The sequence below is a fragment of the Taudactylus pleione genome, unplaced genomic scaffold (genome assembly GCF_031769625.1).
Source record: "Taudactylus pleione unplaced genomic scaffold, aTauple2 ptg000619l, whole genome shotgun sequence".
NCBI classification, from domain to species: Eukaryota; Metazoa; Chordata; class Amphibia; order Anura; family Myobatrachidae; genus Taudactylus; species Taudactylus pleione.
Genome location: NW_028285021.1, coordinates 2,615,791 through 2,636,861, shown reverse-complemented (window position 1 = coordinate 2,636,861; position 21,071 = coordinate 2,615,791). Strand labels below are relative to the sequence as shown.

The 21,071-nt window shown below is 46.6% G+C and overlaps 1 protein-coding gene across 6 annotated transcripts in view; it reads right to left on the bottom strand.

Annotated features, from left to right (window-relative positions):
* The window catches only part of SYT7 (synaptotagmin 7), a 412,892-nt gene that overhangs the window by 129,119 nt on the left and 262,702 nt on the right, over positions 1 to 21,071 (bottom strand). The gene's annotated exons all lie outside the window — the stretch shown is intronic.

The window sequence follows — 21,071 nt, the reverse complement described above, 5'->3', positions numbered from 1 at the left end:
CATGTAGGGTGGGAATGGAGAAAGCTTGGGTCATGCTGCCAGTCTCCACAAGGCTAAATGATTCTAATGACATCCTTGAATCGTGTCACACAAGTTATAGAAATGCTGAATTCCCCAGGTATAGAAGTGCAGTGTGTGTGACTGGAATCAGAAATGTGCACAGATTATTATAAGTCAGGAGTTTCTTTTAGCTGAAAATCAGATGGTGTGGCACTACCCCTACTCCCTGTTTTCAGCGTGTTTATAGGTCTGTACCTTATTATTTGTGATCATTCTATCAGTGTAATCTCCCTCATGCTCCCATGTAATGATGTCATCTCCTGCCATGTTTCCATTGCTCACAGTTTGGTCCATTTCTATCATTCTCTTTAAGTTTCATCATCCATCTTGTCTAATAATTATCTCTTTGTTTTCCTTTTACATTATCACCCTGAATTCCTTCTGGCTCATTAGGCCTGTTTCTGTTCCCATCCCTTCCTCTCTCTCCACCCCTATCTTCTCTTTATCCAAGCAATCCCTCATATTTTACCTCCAGCCATTTATCCATGAAATCTCTCATTCCCCCCTCTCCCCATCCCTTTTCTCTAACAAAGCAACACCCCATCCTTCTTTTTCCCTGTTCACCTTCGGTTATTGTCACCAGATCTTTTCTTCTCATTCATTCTCACATCTCATTTCCATAAACCATCTACAGTCTCATCTTCCCCTCCAGACCCTCACCATATTTTATTCCCTACCTCATTTCTCTCTGTTACCCCTATTAATCTGTCTAATTATCTTTACCTGACACCACTGCCCTCATATATACGTCACTACCCAGTCACACTCATTATTGTCATTATCTTATTATTGTTAGTTGTCTTTATTCATTCCAACACATTATAATTCCACACGTTTCATGGTTTACATACAGTGTTATTCCCTTGGTCCTTGTATATAAGCATAATGCTAACCATGAATTATTTCTGCGTTATAAAGGAAAAACCTTCGGAGTACACATAATATGACATTCGGATTTCACGGCAGGGATCCACAAGAACATGAAATGGTTATACATCGGCTGAAGGTTTGACCTAGTTCTGCATTATGACTTCAAGTTAACTATATGTCCTTCAGCTTGCAGAGAGGTTGGAAAAGAAGGATGTTACAAAAATTAACATATACCATCGTATTTACTAAGAATACATGTTAAAGGATATTTAATGTTGCGGTGGGTTGAACATACAGCTGGCAAGACATCAGCTGCCTGTAGGGTTAGTTTACAAATGTGCTATTTTTTTTTGCATAAGGGGGTTGAGGTTAATTTCAAAGGGCAATCCAATGTAAGAATGCATGCCTTCCCTTGCTCATAATTACACTTATACTCGTAATGCACACGTTTGTACATGCCTATACGGAATCGGTATGAAATACCGCCGGCCGCATGGTCGGCGGTTCGATTCCCGTCAGCGGCAGCCCGACAGATGGAGAGATCCCGGCAGCGGCAGCCTGACAGCGCTGGAAATCCCAATCGTTCTTAGGTAAGTATATACTAACCTAACCTAACCCTCCTTAGGGGTGCCTAACCCTAACCTCCCCCCCAAGTGCCTAACCCTAATCCCCCCTGTAAGTGCCTAACCCTAATCCTCCCTTCCCCGCTGCCTAAACCTAAGTCCCCCCGGGGGGGGTGCCTAACCCTAAATCCCCCCCGGGGGTGCCTAACCCTAACCCTCCCTCCCCCTAGTCTAGCCCTAACCTTCCCGGGGGGTGCCTAACCCTAAGTCCTCCCCGGGTGCGCTAAACCTAACCCTCCCCCCCCCCGTGGCTGTCCGCTCGCGGTGCCCGGCATCCCGTCGATCGGAATGCCGGGCGCCTGTCTCCCGACGTCGGGAAAATGACAGGCGTCTACATATAGACGCCTGTCATTTAACCCACGCCGGGATAAAGCAGTCGGGAAGCCGGCTGTCGGGATCACGTCAGCCGGTTTCCTGATTGCATCTCGCCTATACATATTAGGCCTGATTCAGAAGTAGACGCAGATCTCTTAGGCAACCGTATCTTTATGCTAATCCCGCGACCAATTCTCAGCCTACTAAGACATCTACTGGCTGCGGCGCTATTCCATTGCGGCACATACTAAGACACACCTCTCATTGCACCGTTAGTCGCGACATGGAAGATTGCACCAGCCCAATGGCAGGTGCAATATCGCCTCCTGAACATGACCTCCTGTGTCAGCGCAACTGTGTCCTTTGTGCATGTGCCCCGAATTTTACAGCACAGATATGCAGAACACATTTGGATGTAGGGAGTGTGGATTTTAGTGGGCAGAGAAGCTGCACCTGCTATGTTTCCATGGAGTGTCTTTAGTCGACGGAGCCGCAAGCGTCTCAGAATCGAGGCATTAGCATAATGATGCAAATGCGGCTGCAACAAATGACGCTGCCATGTCCGCGTCTGCATGCAACTCGGAATCGGAAAAATTGTAATCCCGACTTTTGGGTCACGGTGTGGTAGTTTGTCCCCAACAACACCAAGCGACATGAAACTATGGGTGTACAGGATATTTAAATTCAATATCCGTTCAATTACTGTATATTATCTGTGAAAATTGAAGCTGTCCTAAGGTAGATGGCCCACTAATGGTGGAAGAGGGGATGACAGTGTCTTATTGCTGCAACGTTTATCCCAGAGTCCCCGAGATATTGGGAATGTTGGCCACAACATCATTGATAATGATTCCAAAGATGGTTACAGGGTATACTTCATGGTGGCCAGGAGAACATGATGTGATGTCCAAGCATAGAGTATACTGTATTCCTTCAGCAGGTCCTGCTCATAGATGTATGGTCCCTACCTGGCTTAGCTGTATCCGTTCATGATTATTCCACAATATGAATGTTATACATTGTTCACGTTTTCTTGGAGCCCTGCAGTTATATGAAAATAGACTAGTGCCTCAATGAAAGGGGTGACACCTTGGGTTCATGCTAAAGAATATCAATGCTAGGGTTGCCAGATAATTTAAACCCAGAAACACATGAAATACACATACTGTGAGTTGGTTGCATTAAGTTCAGATGTTTTCTGAATGGCTACAGCTGAAAATATGCAAACATGCAGCATACAGAACATATGCACTGGCTGTATGGAAGCCATGCAGCGTGTGCAATTTCATATCTATCCCGTTTGAAATGGTTGATCTGGCAAGTGGCAACCCTAATCACAGCCTGACCTGTGGTGGACTTCACTGACCCAGTACCTAGAGAAGAGGAAGTCATCTATGTGTGTATTTCATAAGCCACTCAAGACGTAGCAGTTGTCAGAAGGTATAAGGAAATTTGTGACCTCAAATAGGTTGGGAGAAAAAGGTACATATACACAAGAAGTCTAGGCGGGGTGGCACAATGCAGTCCATGGGGTTAGCATTGCAGGGGGCATCGGACCGGACAGCTGCCCACCCTGCTGCTTCATTTCCGAGTACCTTTACTGTTTACCTGTACTCACAGTGTCATAGGCTGGCCTGGCAGGCATAAGCGAAACTAAGGGGTGGTCCGTGGTTGGACCAGACCATCCATTAGCCAGATAACCAATCTGCCTGAATTTAAATGTAATTTATGTCCGCAGACGTTCGGTCAGGAACTGATTTACCTGCCTGGCATTACCCACCCCTGAGCGGGAGGAGCAAGTCTAACTAGCTTCACAGCTCTGCCTCCCCTGCCTTATAAGCAATAGTAAAGTAGAACGTCAGTTTACACGCGCAACATACGTGATGACATCACGTCATGTGCACACACACTTTCTCTGTGTGTGGTGCGCCCAAGAAGAAGAGCTGTGGAGGCGCTGCATACCACAACGCCAGGAGGAGTACCCCAACAGTGAGACAGAGAGAGTGACAGCTGGCAGCAGCCTGTCCCTGACGGAGGAGAGGGGGCAAGTCAGCTAGCTTTAATAATGTAAAGAGACCTGTCAAGAGAACATATTTGTAGGGCGCAAATTTATAGTTTGCAGGGGGGCGCCGAAAACCCTAGCACCGGCCCTGCGCCTATGGTTCCTTTCAGAATGTGCTTCAAAGGAATGAATATGAATATACTCATGCCCATATGCCTTATGTTACCATTAGTTATCACATGATGAAACATGATATCCTTTTAATAAAGCTACGAACAAATAAATAGTTTAACTGGATGCTCCTTCCTTATGGATGGATGCACCAACCCTGCTCTAGCACCGCTAACAGCACCGGGGGTACGAGGGTCACACAAATAACAGTTCTTTAACTGGCCAGCTATAGTTTTAAATGTGCCCGTGCTATGTGGGGTACACACCTGACTGGTGCAGCAACCGACCAATTGACAAACGATTTTGGTAAGCATACAAATAGTCAGCCGCTCAATATGTCTGACGAGACATCACAACTGGGCAACAGGTCGGGCAGTCGGGCATCCGTACTCACAGGCAGATATATCTTTTCAGATATACTGCATTGCTGTGCTGCACAGCCAACGCGATATATATTTGTGAATGATATGGTTCATAGATATATCATGTGTACATACCGGCCGATGATTGGGACACTATATCGTTAGTCTGCTGCACGAACGATGTATCGTCCAATGAGTACCTAGCATCACACTCACAGAGACTTATTTTCACGCCAATAGTTTTTGCAGCTAAATTTGGCTTTAAAATGCTTTGCAGCAGGGATGTAAAAAATAGGATCAGTAAAGTGGGGTGAGACAGACTCCCACCCTGCTACACGCTGACAGCATAAATGGATTGTGACGGTCACAGGGCACAGGTTTATGTTCTGTCCCTTCTATTGACATCGTATGAGGCGCCGTTATTTTAATCTACTACAAGAAAGGATTAATTAACCTTGTGATCGAACTGTGCAGAGCTTTGAAATATGATTCCTCCGATTAGTCACATGTGAGGCTGCTGCGCTCTTGCTGTACAGCGAGCGAGACGTGATGGAGCCATTCCTGCATTAACCCCTTGTGCGTTTGGATGATGAGATGGGAAGTTACTATGAGAGACACACAAACTCACGTCATTGTTACTGTTCTCCTGCCAGATGGACCAGCAACAGTGAAGCCTATTATAAGGAATATCTTCGAGCTATATCTTCTGCAGCTATTTTAAGTCGTATTAAATAATTCATATTTTTAGCACTTTGCAGTCTCAGAAATAACTGAGAGAAAAATATACTTAGAAAGAGCCAGGCTGCTAAGTCAATAAAAAATTTTTTGACTGGGTCACTATCACAACTCAGGATCGTTCTCACAATTCCAAATCTAAAAAGTTAGTAATTTACATAAGACACATATATAATGTAGTATGTGGTTATGGTGATAATATCGCAAGTAAAAGCAATTAGCGGACAGCTCAGGAAAAATATATATTGAGGTAATCATTATCCAGAGAGATATGGCTAAGGGGGACCAGAGAAGACTTAGGGCTCATCCAGGTGGGCATGTTTTTGCAGTAACAACATGGAAGGTGACACATGCATACAGCTAGAAAAACAGCACCAGTGAGGGACCTAATCTTCCCTACACTATATATTATATATATGTTTATGTCAATGTGGACTGTATAAACAGCATGACCTCCAAGGAATCATGTGTAAACTCACTGTCATGGTCAGTTATATACCTTTGACACATAGCCTAAATACCTGGGTTTTTGCAGGTGCACGAGCACTGCCCCAGGTCTAGACTATGTATGAAAAGGGGCGACCCAGGTCGGAGTCCCGGGTTTGAGATCCTGCTCAGTAGCAAGTTTATTCCCTGGTCCGACCCAGGTCGCCTCTAGTCTGAATGGCATAACCCGGGTTCACAATCACCCAGTTCATGCCTAAAAGGCTCTGATTGGCCGGCTCAGTGGCACTGGGAGATTACATAATCTCCAAGCATCCACTGCTGCCTGACGGAAGACCCGGGTCACTTCAAGAACCTGGTTCGGCGTCAAGGGTGACGGTCCGGGTAACCTGGCTTCAACCTGTGCACTGTGTCCCGGGTCTAAGGAGGAGGAGGCCCGTGTGCACTCCTCGTGAGGGGCCCCCTCCTCTCTCCCTGGTGGATGGCAGCCGACTGACGCGGTTGGCCAGCCATCGGAGCACTAGTAGACTCCGGGCACTAGAGTGTGCCCGGTGTCTACTGCGCATGCGCAGAACACCGGAAAATGGCTGCGGTGGCCATTTTTCCGGTGTTCTGAGCAGCAGTGACATCTGACGCGGGACCTCGGACAGGTAAGTTTACAAAAAAAATATGGGTGCAGTGTGTGTGGTGCGGGGCCCCCCTGGACCCGGGGGCTTGTGTGCCCCGCACACACTGCACCCATTATACATACGCCACTGGGTGAGAGTTTAGAAAATGTGAGAGAAAACTCAGCCAATGTAATAAAGTCACAGGACATGGAAACTTACATGTATTTCAGACTCAAAAAAACTCTCAATATTTAGGTGTCTATTTATTAAGCAGTGTTAGGAGAAGTGAAAAGTGATAAGGTGCCAGCCAATCAGCTCCTAACTGCCATCTCACAGGCTGTGTTTGAAAAATGACAGTTGGGAGCTGATTGGCTGGCAACTTATCACTTCCTTATCACTTTTCACTCTGTCTCCTAACACTGCTTAGTAAATAGACCCCTTAAACTCTTATCCAGATGTTTCCTGTTTTAAAAATACAACTCGATCAATGTATTAGTGTGAGAGTTTCACTGCTAAACTCTCACCCTATTACATTTGAGCCAAGGTGTGTATACATACACAACATATGATTTGATCAATAAGTCCAGGCTCAACATGCGTGCAGAGCTTAAAATGCAGTGTCTGGTCTGGACTGCATATAAGAGATCTGCAACCGCCCCCCCCCCCATCTCCCCAGCACTTGCCAATGGGAAGCGCAGAAAAAACATGAAAAAAAGCTGTTTACCTTGCCAATCACCAAGGGCCTCGAGGGATACATCTATCAAATGCTAAAACGTAGCTAAACAATGTTTGTTTCCTTCACTGTATGCACCATGGTGTTTATAATAACATCTGGTTGATACACACGAATGCACAAATTTTGAAAATCAGATTTTACAAGTATAAAAGCAATGCAGCCAGACTTAAGACAAGTAGCACATTATACCTGATCAAGATAACACGGGTGACTACAACGAGCAGGATGCAGGTAATTGATGACGAACCCAGATATAAGCAAGCTAGAATCTGCTATGTCCATAAATGGGGTAAAACATCATGATGCCACATAGTGATTGACAGCTATGTTTCCCAAGAGGCTCCTTCACTGTGGTCTTCATGGGCTATTAATGGCAGATACCAGGCATGGAAATGCTAATTAGCTCCTTCCTGATGGTTTTACAGCCCTTTCATTATTGAATTTGCCCATGTGAAACAGATTTTTAAATGTGTGTGATTCTCCAAACAAGTGTAAGCGTTTGCGTCCAAAGCGACTTTAATGAATAAACCAGGCTGGTACTTAAAATTGATTGAGTTCACAGGCAGCCAGCAACAAGCTCTCCCCTCGAAATGATCATTGGCTTATTCTGAGGGTGTAATACTTTAACCACTCTTTATTTGCCCGAGCCAAAGTTAAAGAATGACAGATAAAATCCTATAACACTCTTGCAGGAATTATGGGCAACAGCAAGACATTAGCTGAACTGATTGCAGTATGAAAGCCATGATATTACATTATCCTCCAGGTTTAATTTGGTAGCATTTCATTGTTCCGTCGTGCAGCCGGGATTGTTTTCATATATATATGATTTAAGATCCACGCTGCAGCATTTGCTAATCAAGGACACACATACTCTCTTGGCAACAACTCTCTAGTGTGTAAAGGGGGCATCTGGCTGTTTTATTTTGAGCTATCCACACAGGAGGCCGCAGCCTGATTTCTCATATTTATGCATGTGCACAGGAGCCAGGAAAACATTTCTGTGGCTCATCCTGGCTGTATGTCCTGGTGTTCTGTTTTCATGAATATGTATCGCCGATGGCAAGAATACTGCGTGGTGCTTTAACCCTTCTACAGCTAGCAGTATTTCCAATGCACTCTGTGATGTGCTGCTTGAATTGTAACCACTGCAATAATTATAAGGGGGTGACAATTTCCTCTATGTCATCCCGAATTTTACTTTAGTGCGAATTACTAATTACCAGCAGGATCCAGACTAGAACCCATTGAAAGTAAACCATACTTTCTTGCTTTCTCAGAAGATCCGGGAGACTCACACATTTCAGGGAGCTCTCTCGGACTCCCAAAGAGTTGACTAGCCTCCTGGATTCAGGACCTGGGCTTTGAGGATGCCTCTAATACCCCTTTTACACCAGAGCAAAAACCTGGGTTTTTGCTGGGCTACCCGGGTCGCAGCTCAGTGTAAAAGGGTCCCTGAAAAATAACCCAGGACAAGTGACCCGGGAATCCAACCCAGGTAACTACCAGGGTTGGACCCAGAATGGACCCGGGTAATGGTGCAGTGTAAACGGCGCGACCCAGGTTATCCGACCTGGGTCATGCCTAAAATGAACTGATTGGTGGTTGTGGAGCAGTCACCTCTCACTTTATATGACCTCACAGGTTTAGCGGGGCAGACCAGGGTTCATTGTGAACATGGCTGACCTGGGAGTAACCCAGATCGAAGGTGCAGTGTAAATGGGGTCTGACTTGGGTTGGTACCATGTCTAAAAACCCAGGTCGGACCTGGGTTTTTGGTGGAAAAGAGGTATTAGTGGCCCTATCCCCCGCTTCTCAATGGCACAATTGGTGGCACTGAGCAACAAGCTGGGTGGTGGTGAAGCAAATTTTGGTGTCACCCCTTGGAAATCTCCCACCCGGGAATGTCAGAAAGTATGATTTCAATGATTTTGTTAATCACTGAAACCCCCTAACTACAAAGGACCCGCATTAACGCTTACAAGGCATTGCAAAAGTTTTACCCCTTTAATTGTCCATGTTTTCAGCTCACTGCACAAACCCTAAGTATTGCATGAGGCATCCATGGTACATATTTCTTTTAGTTTCATGTTAGATTGTTTATAGTTACCAACATTTATATATATTTTCCATAGACACTGCTGCTGAGCTGGTGCATCCAAGACACATGCAATACCATCTCAATGGACTTCCAGCACTACACTCCCAGTCACCACAAGTTAATTGAATTTGAGCAAAACGTTCTCTTTTGAACATGTTCTCTTCAACGAATGTTAACATGGTCCAGAGCAGTGTTTCTAAATTCCAGTCGTCAGGGACCCCTAGCAGTGCATGTTTTACAGATTTCCTCAGTATCACTATTGAAATTATTAGCTCAATCTGTGGATCTATTCAAATGTGTCAGCCAGTAATGAACACACCCATGCACAGGGGTGGTTAAGAGAGGAGGGGGCTTGTGTGCAGGCACTGCAGGGGCGGGGCCTTGTCTCTGCAGTGCAGTAGACTCTGGCATTGTGTTGCACCATTTTACCTGTGATTTCTACTGCTGCTGCAGTGCGGGATGTGCGGTGTAGGTCCCTCTGGACCCAGGGGCCCATGTGCACTGCACACCCTGCACCCATTATACATATGCCAATGCCTGAGCGCCAACTACGAGATCTGTAAAACATACATGGTGGGATGTACTAAGGATCGCATCCGTGATGCTGCACATTCCGCCATGGTATATACCGGTAATAATATCAACAGTATCTAGAAAATCACACAGGCCAGCTCTCCCGATAAGAGCTATCCTTTGCGATAGAGGGACTCCCGGGTTTATGACCCAGAAGACCCTCTGGTGTCTTTCTATGCATGCGCAGAAGGACGCATGCGCTGCAAGGGGGTGCCCAATGGAGGCTTCCATTGGGTAACGCCATCTATGCAATTGACAACTGCAAAATAGGGACATTTTGGGGTAAATTTACTGGGATGTAGTCATGTGACGGTCACAATCCCGACAGCGGAATGCCGGCTAGGGAGTTATGATAGGTGTCGAAATACCAACGCCTATCATAATCCTGGCGCCGGAACACGGAGGACGTCATCCCGAGCGAAGGTAATTCCGGGTCGCCATTAGCATTAGCCGCAGGGGGGGGTTAGGATTAGGGAATCTAGCGGGGTTAGGTTTGTGGGGGTGAGATTAGGGTTAGGCATCCCTAGGGGGTAGGGTTAGGTTTAGGGAGCGGTGAGGGGCGGTTAGGGTTAGGCACCCCAGGGGGTAGGTTACGGTTAGGCTCTAGGGGGGGAGATTAGGGTGAGGCAACACTAACGAAGGGTTAGGGGGGGGGGACAGAGGAGGTTAGGATTCTTACCTGCCTTTGTCGGGATCTTGATCCTGTCGGGCAGCCACTGTCGGGATTTGAACTGGCAGCTAAACACCTGCCGGCATTTCAATCCCATTCCAAATTTACTAAGGTGCGAGTTTATAGAAGTGGAGATGTTGCCCATAGCAACCAATCAGATTCGCCTTAACATTTAACTAGCACCTTCTAGAAGATAATAGCTAGAATCTGATTGGTTTCTATGGGCAACATCTCCACTTCTAAAAACTCTAACTTTAGTAAATTTACCCCATCGAGTCAAAAACAAACAAACAAACAAACCTGTTTAAGTCCCTGGAACATTTGGCAGCTATGCTCTTTATACACCAGTCCAGCACTAATTACTGAAGGAAACTCTCTCTTGTCTATTCTGCAGTCCCCACTGTAGACCAGACGGGCTAAAATGTTAAAACTATTGCTGATCCGCTTCCGAGACACAGGCTGGTAATCTCTCCCCCGCTGTATAGTTCTTTTATTATCGCTGCATTTTTACTAAGGAAGCTCAACTGCTACCGTACTTCAGTGTATATCTTTCTGTATGTTTAAGAGATTGTTCATTAAAAAAGGTCACACAATACAGCTGTCATATCAATTACAACTCCATTATCCCACTTTGAAAAATGCTGCTAGTTATCTCAATTATTGGAACGTGAATGTATAAATGATCGGCACGTAATGATCTGCCTTCCGGCCACGGAAAGCCTGTGACACTCGGATGTGCTCTTAACCATTTCACCGCCCATGGCGAGGCATGACCCTCTTATACCCCTTTTACACCGGAGCTAAAACCCGGGTTATTGTAGGGTTAACACGGGTAGCTCCTTGGTGTTAAAGGGGAGAGGGTTGGTTCGCCGGGTTGAGTGACTCGGCAATCCAACCCAGGTAACTTGCAGGTTTTAACACGGGAGTAACCCGTGAAACCCTGCAGTGTGAACGGCGTGCTCCGAGTCACGATGACCTGGAGCGCGCCGTATGCCGGCCGATTGGTCCGGCTTCAGTGGCGCATGGAGATGACGTCATCCAAGCGTCCACTTCAACGCCAGAAAAGCCGGGTCTATGCAGACCCAACTCTGGTGTGAACGGCGCCGACTCAGGAATGTCCTGGGTCGGCGCTGGCTAAATTCCGGGTCTGATCCAGGTTTGGAACCCTGTTCCAATTCCGGGTCAGACCTGGAATTTAGGTGTAAAAGGAATATTACTGATAAGACTGCATGCAGTGGCTTTGCTGATGGTGTATGCCATTTGTCTTGGTGACAGGTCACACAATACAATGCTGCAGGGAGGACGCAGCTGGTAGGGAAATTATATTTATGTTTTCACTTTAAAAGTGACTCTGCACCTATAATGTAGACAGAATGGAATAGATCTGTCTGTTCCTAATACTTTCTATTCTGGCCAACACACTAATTGTTCCCTTTGAAGTCAAAGTCTCTGTTAATTGATGAGATTAAAGTATAAAACACGTGTTTTGTGTCTCTTTTTTCTGTAACAAAGTGCAGGCAGCAGGCCCTGTGTGCTAACAAAGCAGCTGAACGCACAATTATTCCTCTGCAGGCTGGGAAACAGGGGAGGTTGTACTGAATAATAGCAACAAGAAAATGAGTCAAAAACATGAATACAGACATACTGTTGTGATAGAAAGTGGTGAGCCTTTTAGAGTAATCTGTATTATCACTAATTGGACTTAAAATTAGAGATGAGCGGTTCGGCTTTACTTGGTTATGTTCGGATCTCAAAAAAAGGCATTTTATTGGCTATCCAGCCCTCAGGTGTTTTGGATAGCCAATCAGATAAATCCGAACTTGCTTTAAGTTGGCGAAAAGAACTGAATCATGACCGCTCATCTCTAGTTACAATATAATTTCATCTTCAGAGAATCTGATTAAACAAACAACATAGAAAACACAATGGCCCTCATTCAGAGCCGTACGCTCTGAGCAGAGCGCACGCTCTGAATGAGGGCCGCCCTCCATAAAAATGGAGCGTCCTCCTGGACGCTCGTATAGCTGTGGGTCACCACCCACAGCCTATACGAGCGTGCAGTTTGATGGCCGCGATGGTCGTGACCATTGCGACCATCGAAACTGCGAGCCGGAGCCTGCGGTTGAGGTTTTCAACCGCAAGGCCCGGAGTGATTTTGGCTCTATCAGAGCCAAAATCACTCCCACTGACATCACTAGTGATGTCAGTGGGCCGGCTTCTGACGGGAGGCGTTCCCTTGGGAACGCCCCCGTCAGGGAGGCACGCCCCCGGCACGCCCACCAAAGGGGGCGTGCTGTCAATCAACATCGACAGCACGCCCCCTTTGATGAGACACAACGAGCGAAGGACTTTCCTTCGCTCGTCGCGTCTGGCGCATGCGCACGACGGAGCTCCCTCCGTCGTGCGCATGCTCAGTGCAGACCATCGACCCACTTGCGAGCGGACAGCCGCCTGCGAGTGGGTCTGAATCAGGGCCAATGATCCAACACTAACTGGAGGTGGTGTATAAACACGGAGATGCAATGCAGTCTTTTTGACGCATTTCAATATTGCTGCATTGTATGCACACACACAAGTGTTTGGCCCAATTCCTTTTTATAAAGTGCACCCGAACGGTAAGGCAATGGCTGACACTACTAGGACAACAGTGAAAAGGGAACACCTAATACACTCTGGGCTCTATTTACTACAATCCGCATATTGAATGCGGATTGTAGTGTGATATTATCGAGTGAATACGCATTGCAGGGACAGAGCTTGCGATAAAGCTCTGTCCCTGCGGATCCCATCCGCACTCTAGTCGCGGTATTTTCTTAAAAAATACTGCGACTAAGAGCCCGCGCATGCGCCGACCCACCGTTGCTGCTACCCCCCACCGACGCTAAGCCCCGCCCCCCGCGATCGCGGACCCCCGCAACCCCCCCCTCCCTTCATTACACTTACCTGCATCCTCCTGGCCTCCGGTGATCTTCTCCGGGCTTCCCGATCAGGTGATCTCCCATACTGCACTGGGGCCCGATCACCTGATGACCGGGCAGCAGGGCAATATGGGAGACCAGCTGACCGGAGAGGAGCCATCACCGGAGGCCCGATCACCGGTCCCTGGATTCAGGTAAGTAAAAAAAAATGCTTCAATTTTTTTTTTCTTTTTTTTACAGCGATCAGCTTGCGGTCTTGTTTAGACCACCTAGCTGATTACTGGTACCGGCTCTCGCCTCTGCTCTCCCCGTTAGAGCAGAGTGGGAGCCCGGTAACCGGGGGAGACCATGGATAACGCCACCTACAGGTGGCGTTATTATCACAGGGCTTCCCCCGGTAGTTTTTTACAATTTATTTTTAGTAACTCTGGTCGGATCACATTTCCCATTACAATTATGGGAAATGCGATCTGCTTTACTAAAAATAAGTGATACTAGGGGTTGGAGTAGAATTTTACTAATTCTACTCCAATTTCCCTGTAATAACTATAGGTGAAACTAAAATAATGTGAAAAGGGTGTGAAAACAACAACAAAAATAATGTTAATAAATAGAGCCCTAAATGAGTGATATAATATCACTTATCTAGCATTTTTAACATCCCGGCAGCACACAAAATGGAAAAGCCGGCCTAGACATGTACTGAGGAGAAGCAGCCAGCAGTTTCTATCCTGTGAAGCTGACGGTTGTTGCTCCTCAATGTCAGTGATGGACTGGGAGTGTAGTGCTGGTCTAAGATGTAAACCTTCAGAGGTTAATGGGCATTGCCTCCCAGTATTGGGCAGGCTTCTGCCAGGCTTATATATCTCCAAAACCAAAGAAGTCTCCTCAGAATAGCACCTATTCTCACTATTAATGGAATTATTAGTTACTACCTAGGATACTGTTTGATGGATCCTCATTTCAGTGTTATATAAGACATGTGAGCAATGGGGGCTGTCTTCCTTTCACATGCATATTGGTTACTCTAGCGCCCTTCCTCCCTATGGAATGCTCATTCTGTTTATCTTTGTCCAACTCCTCCCATCAATAGGTCGGCCATTTTATTTCCTTGCAATCATCCACATTTTGAAGCGGTAACCCCATACGTATAAATACAATAAATACGAATGGTCCGAAATCGCTATATGAATTCACAAAAGAGGAGTGGCAACAAAACTTTCCACATTAGTAAATGATCCCTACTGTTTTTGATACAAAGGGCTCTATTTACTACAATCCGCATTGGTAATGCAGATTGTAGTGTGATATTACTGAATGAATTCGCATTGCAAATTCAGGCAATATCACAGGGATTTACTACAAATCCCTTGCAGGGACAGAGCTTGCGAGAATCCCCTCCGCACACTAGTCACAGTATTTTTTTTGCGAAAGTGACCCGCACATGTGCCGACTGGCCGCCGCAGCTACCCCCCCCCCGGTGCCAAGCCCCCCATCACGGATGTGTGTAAGGTAAGGTGGGGGTCCTTATGTTGTGCTGCGATGGCATAGCATCGCAGTGGACTAGCATGTCTTCGCAGTGAGACTGCATGCGTAATCGTAGCTGCGGGGCCAATTCAACAGTGCACGCAAGTGCGCAGAATGGGTCCTGCTAATACGCACGCTAGCCCTTGAATGCCTCTGCCTGATTCACAGGCAGAGACATTTAAAGGGCGGTGCGGGGGTGGCCGGCGGTTCCTGGAAATGGGGCGTGTCCGCCCCGTTTTCCTGGAGTGGCCAGCCTAGGGACTGCGGGGACATACTCTGGGCTCGCAAGCCAGCCAGCCTGAGTAAGCTGAGGCTTACTCTGCTGGCCGGCGGCCCAGCTCCGTCCACCATCGCGACCATCAACCATGATGGTCGCGATGGTGATCCCAGCACTGCGACAGAGGTCATACACCTCCTGCTGCATTTGCATTATTGCAAGGATCGCATTGCAAAGCTGCCTATGTGCAGCTTTGCAATTGTGATCCTTGCTGAATCAGGCCCATTGTGCACTAAAATATGCAATATTATTTAGAATTTAAATTATTTCAGCATTGGTTTCGAAATGTTCAAAAACTAAAGTCACGTCTTGTTTTCATTGCACTAATGTACTCTACAGCTTCCGACTCGGTAACAATTTGAATGGCCAATCCAAGCCAGCTGATTGCTGGTGAGTCTTTGCTGCTGCAAAAAAAGAATTTTGCAGCGGTGGGCAGGGTCATGAGTATGCAAATCGCTCTGCTACGACTCCCACACTAGCACCAAAATCTTTCGCAGAGGAGTAGCAACTAGTAGATAACCATGCCTGGAGCCAGTTCTTTCTAATGGCAGCCCTGCATGTGCTTACTAGTAAACAACAGCACCAGCACTTTTGTTTGTTAATGGGCCTTTGGACCTCATTCACACCCGCTCGCAAGTGCTGAGGGCTCGCAAGCAGGTCGATGTTGAGGCCCTGCACACGTGCAGCGGCCACACTGCGCGTGCGCAAGCCCCGGAGTGGGAGAGAAATTCTCTCGTCTGTCGCTCACTACAAAAGGGGCGGCTGTCAATGGTGATCGACAGCTCGTACCATTTTGTAGGTGGGATGGGAGGGTGGCTGGCCAAATGGAGGCGTTCCCGAAGGAACGCCTGCCGTTTGAGGGCAGCCCCACTGACATCACTCGTGATGTCAGTGGTGAGCTTCCAGCTCTATTAGAGCCGAAAGCTCACTGGGGCTTGCGGCAGACGAGACCCTACCACAAGGGTCTCGTCACAAGCCCCGATGGTCGCGATGGTCTCGAGTGGCCAGGAGGCCGGATTTTAAATGTGAAGTGGCCGCCCTCATTCAGAGCGAGCGTTCGCATTTTGCGAACGGGCTCTGAATGAGGTCCTTAATTTACAGTTTAAGCCACATTGTCGAGACTATGGGGGGAATTCAATTAGCTGTGGTAATTTACCACAGGCTAATTAACTCCACAGGGCTATTCAATTAGCCCCAAAGGCAGCCCACAGGCTGCACTTAGAGGGGATTTTTTTCGAGTCAGACATGAAAAGAAGTCCGCGTTAAAGAGCGTGTTAACAGGTGCCACGACCCTGTTAACGTATAGATACGTGAACTTATCACAAATTCTATGTGTTAACGCCCGTTAAATTAATTTAACTGACATTAAAAAGGGACTGGAATTGAATAGCCTCAGGCATTAAAACCTGAGGCTTCCACTTTTTTCACCCCTATTAAATTTAAGGGTAATTGAATTTGTCCCTAAATCACTAGCAGTAATACTAGTAGCACATCTCAAAAACTCTGTACTGTACTGTATAATACTTCACGCCATGAAAAGAAAATAGTGCTCAATTGCTGGGGAACATATTTATATGGTGAATATAATCAAGTAACCATCACTGTCTGTACCAACATTTCTGATGTCCCAATATTCCATGGAGATGATGCAAGGGAGAAATCACATAGATAGTGGTTCTCAAATTCGGTCCTCAGGATCCCACACAGTTCACGTTTTGTAGGTCACCTAGCAGGTGCACAGGTGTATTCATTACTTGCTTACACATTTAAAAAGATCCACAGGTGGAGCTAATTTTTCCCCTTGTGATTCTGTGAGGAGACCTGGAAAACATGCACTGTTCAGTGTAGGGGTGTGCACCGGCTACTTTTCGTGTTTTGTGTTTTGGTTTTGGATCTGGATCTTTCTTCGTGTTTTGGATCTGGATTGGTTTTGCCAAAACCACCCTTCCGTGTTTTGGGTTCTGGGTTTTGTGTTTTGTATCTGTATTTTTTTGAAAAAAAGCATAAAAATAGCTAAAATCACAGAATTTGTGGGTTTTTCTGCTCCTATGCTATTATTAACCTCAATAACCTTAATTTCCACTCATTTCCAGTCTATTCTGAACACCTCACAATAGTGTTTTTATGTCCAAAAGGTTGCACCGAGGTAGCTGGATGACTATGCTAAGAGATACGAGTGGGCGGCACAAACACGTGGTCCATCTAGGAGTGACACTGCAGTGGCAGACAGGATGGCAGTTTGAAAAACTAGGCCCCAAACTATACATAATGCAAAGAAAAAAAAGAGGTGCAAGATGGAATTGTCCTTGGGCCCTCCCACCCTTATGTTGTATAAACAGGACATGCACACTTTAACAAACCAAACATTTCAGCGCCAGGGTCTGCCACACGACTGTGGCTGAAATGATTGGTTCATTTGGGCCCCCACAAAACAAGCTGGCAATTAATCTGTCCCTGCACAAACTGGCTCTACGGAGGCAAGATGTCGTCCTCATCCTCCTCATCCACCGATTCCTCACCCTCTTCAGTGTTGTGTACATCCTCATCCTCACAGAGTATTAATTAGTCCCCACTGGAATCCACAACCACAGGTCCCTCTGTATGTTCTGGAGGCTGGTCTCCCTGGAAGAGTTAATAATTCATTTTATGAACATCATCTTCTCCACATTTTGTGGAAGCAACCTCCTACGCCTTTCACTGACAAGGTTCCTGGCTGCACTAAACACTCTTTCGGAGTACACACTGGAGGGGGGGCAACTCAGGTAAAATAGAGCCAGTTTGTACAGGGACCTCCAAATTGCTTCTTTTTCCTGCCAGTACAGGTACGGACTGTCTGACATGCCTACTTGGATGCTGTCACCGATGTAATCCTTTAACAGACAGACGCACGCTTGTCGCTGCTGCTTTGAGGATGCAAGTGCGGCTACAGCCCACACAATTCACAAAGACAGAAAAAAGAAGAATATTTTTATTGTTTGTGTTGCACACTTTGAGGGTGTCACCACCCTTTAACAGACAGACGCACGCTTGTCGCTGCTGCTTTGAGGATGCAAGTGCGGCTACATTGCACACAAGTCACAAACACATTAAAAAAATAGTTTTTTATTTTTTGGAGCACTTTGAGAGTTACACCACCCTTTAACAGACAGACGCACGCTTGTTGCTTCTGCTTTGAGGATGCAAGTGCGGCTACAGCCCACACATTTCACAAAGACAATATTTTTATTGTTTGTGTAGCACACTTTGAGGGTGTCACCACCCTGTAACAGACAGACGCACGCTTGTCGCTGCTGCTTTGAGGACAGTATCATATGCAGTGACAGTAGACTTGTCAGAAATTGTTGGCACGTCCTTCAGTCCGGACCAGATGTCCAAACCAGCCCTTGACTTATGACACAGGCGCACGCTTGGCGCTGCTACTATGTTGATGCACGTGCGGCTACATCGCACACAAGTCACAAACACATTAAAAAAATAGTTTTTTATTTGTTGGAGCACTTTGAGGGTTACACCACCCTTTAACAGACAGACGCACGCTTGTCGCTGCTGCTTTGAGGATGCAAGTGCGGCTACAGCCCACACAATTCACAAAGACAGAAAAAAGAAGAAGAATATTTTTATTGTTTGTGTAGCACACTTTGAGGGTGTCACCACCCTTTAACAGACAGACGCACGCTTGTTGCTGCTGCTTTGAGGATGCAAGTGCGGCTACAGCCCACACAATTCACAAAGACAGAAAAAAGAAGAATATTTTTATTGTTTGTGTAGCACACTTTGAGGGTGTCACCACCCTTTAACAGACAGACGCACGCTTGTCGCTGCTGCTTTGAGGATGCAAGTGCGGCTACAGCCCACACAATTCACAAACACAGAAAAAAAAAGAATATTTTTATTGTTTGTGTAGCACACTTTGAGGGTGTCACCACCCTTTAACAGACAGACGCACGCTTGTCGCTGCTGCTTTGAGGATGCAGGTGCGGCTACAGCCCACACATTTCACAAAGACAGAAAAAAAAGAATAATATTTTTATTGTTTGTGTAGCGCACTTTGAGGGTTACACCACCCTTTAACAGACAGACGCATGCTTGTCGCTGCTGCTTTAAGGATGCAGGTGCGGCTACAGCCCACACATTTCACAAAGACGGAAAAAAGAAGAAGAATATTTTTATTGTTTGTGTAGCACACTTTGAGGGTGTCACCACCCTTTAACAGACAGACGCACGCTTGTCGCTGCTGCTTTGAGGATGCAGGTGGAATCTAGACGGGATTTGGAACCGGGGACACACTACCTCCATCAATTGTCTAAATCCCACTGCACTAATGGCGGATACCAGACGCACGTCTAACACCAACATAGCAGTCAAGGCCTCAGTTATACGTTTTGCTTCAGGATGACTGCTGTCGTACTTCATCCTCATCGCTAGGGACTGTTGGAGGGTCAATTGTTTAGTAAAAGTAGTGATGTTCCTACTTCCTCTCTGGGATGATGAACAACTCCCAGCAGCAGCAACAGCACTAGGAGGAAGTGGTTCTTGATCTTTCCCTATTTTATTTTTATCGGAGAAAGTTTGGTCCTCCATTTATGTTATATTGATATATACGTGCGGCTAAAGCGCCCACAAACACAGAAAATATTTTTTTATTTTTGCTGGAGAGTAGTGCACTTTGTGGGTTACACCACCCTTTAAGAAATGAGCCAGCCGGCTCTTTACTTATGGGACACAGTCGCACGCTTGGCGCTGCTCCTTTGTTGATGCACGTGCAGCCACAGTGCACACAAGTCACAAACACAGAAAATAATGTTTTTTTTGGTTTGGACTGGAGTGTACTTTGGGGGTTACAGCACCCTTTAACGGTCAAGCCAGCCGGCCCTTTACTTATGACACAGGCGCACGCTTGGCACTACTTTGTTGATGCACGTGCGGCTACTGCGCACACAATTCACAAACACAGAAAATAATTTTTTTTTTGGTTTGGACTGGAGTGTACTTTGGGGGTTACAGCACCCTTTAACGGTCAAGCCAGCCGGCCCTTTACTTATGATACAGGCGCACGCTTGGCACTACTTTGTTGATGCACGTGCGGCTACTGCGCACACAATTCACAAACACAGAAAATAATTTTTTTTTTGGTTTGGACTGGAGTGTACTTTTGGGGTTACAGCACCCTTTAACGGTCAAGCCAGCCGGCCCTTTACTTATGACACAGGCGCACGCTTGGCACTACTTTGTTGATGCACGTGCGGCTACTGCGCACACAATTCACAAACACAGAAAATAATTTTTTTTTGGGTTTGGACTGGAGTGTACTTTGGGGGTTACAGCACCCTTTAACTGTCAAGCCAGCCGGCCCTTTACTTATGACACAGGCGCACGCTTGGCACTACTTTGTTGATGCACGTGCGGCTACTGCGCACACAATTCACAAACACACAAAAAATATTATTATTTTAGCACTTGGGGGGAGCACCCCTGATGGACAGAGCACCCCCTGGACAACACTACAGCACCCCTTTAGGACTGGGACACTGCACAGGACTTTGGAGTGGACACAGCCCCTATGGAGAACTGACTGCACAACACAGTCCAGCCAGCCCCTATGGACTTTGAAGTAGTGGACACAGCCCCTATTAACAACAGCAGCACAGCACAACACAGCCAGCCCCTATGGACTTTGAAGTAGTTGACAACAGCAGCACAGCGCAGCACAGCACAACACTACTCTGCACTACACTACACTACACTACACAGCCCAGCCAGCCCTAACTCCCACCCTCCCTCTTCACTGTCCACAGCCGAGTGAGAAAATGGCGCAGACGCGGGTACCTTATATAGGATCCAAAACCCGCGAGACTCGGAAGACGGGATGATGACGTTTTGCCTCGATTTCAGATCCGAGTCAGGCGGGAAAAGTCGAGCCTGACTCGGATCTGCCTCGGATCGGGGGGGCTTGGGGGGGTTCGGATTTCAGAAATCCGAACCCGCTCACCCCTAGTTCAGTGGCAAAGTCAGGATTTCTAGAGGGGAGTTTCCAAATGCTTGATTTTAGAGTGAGTGTGGCCTGTCCATGAAGAGGGTA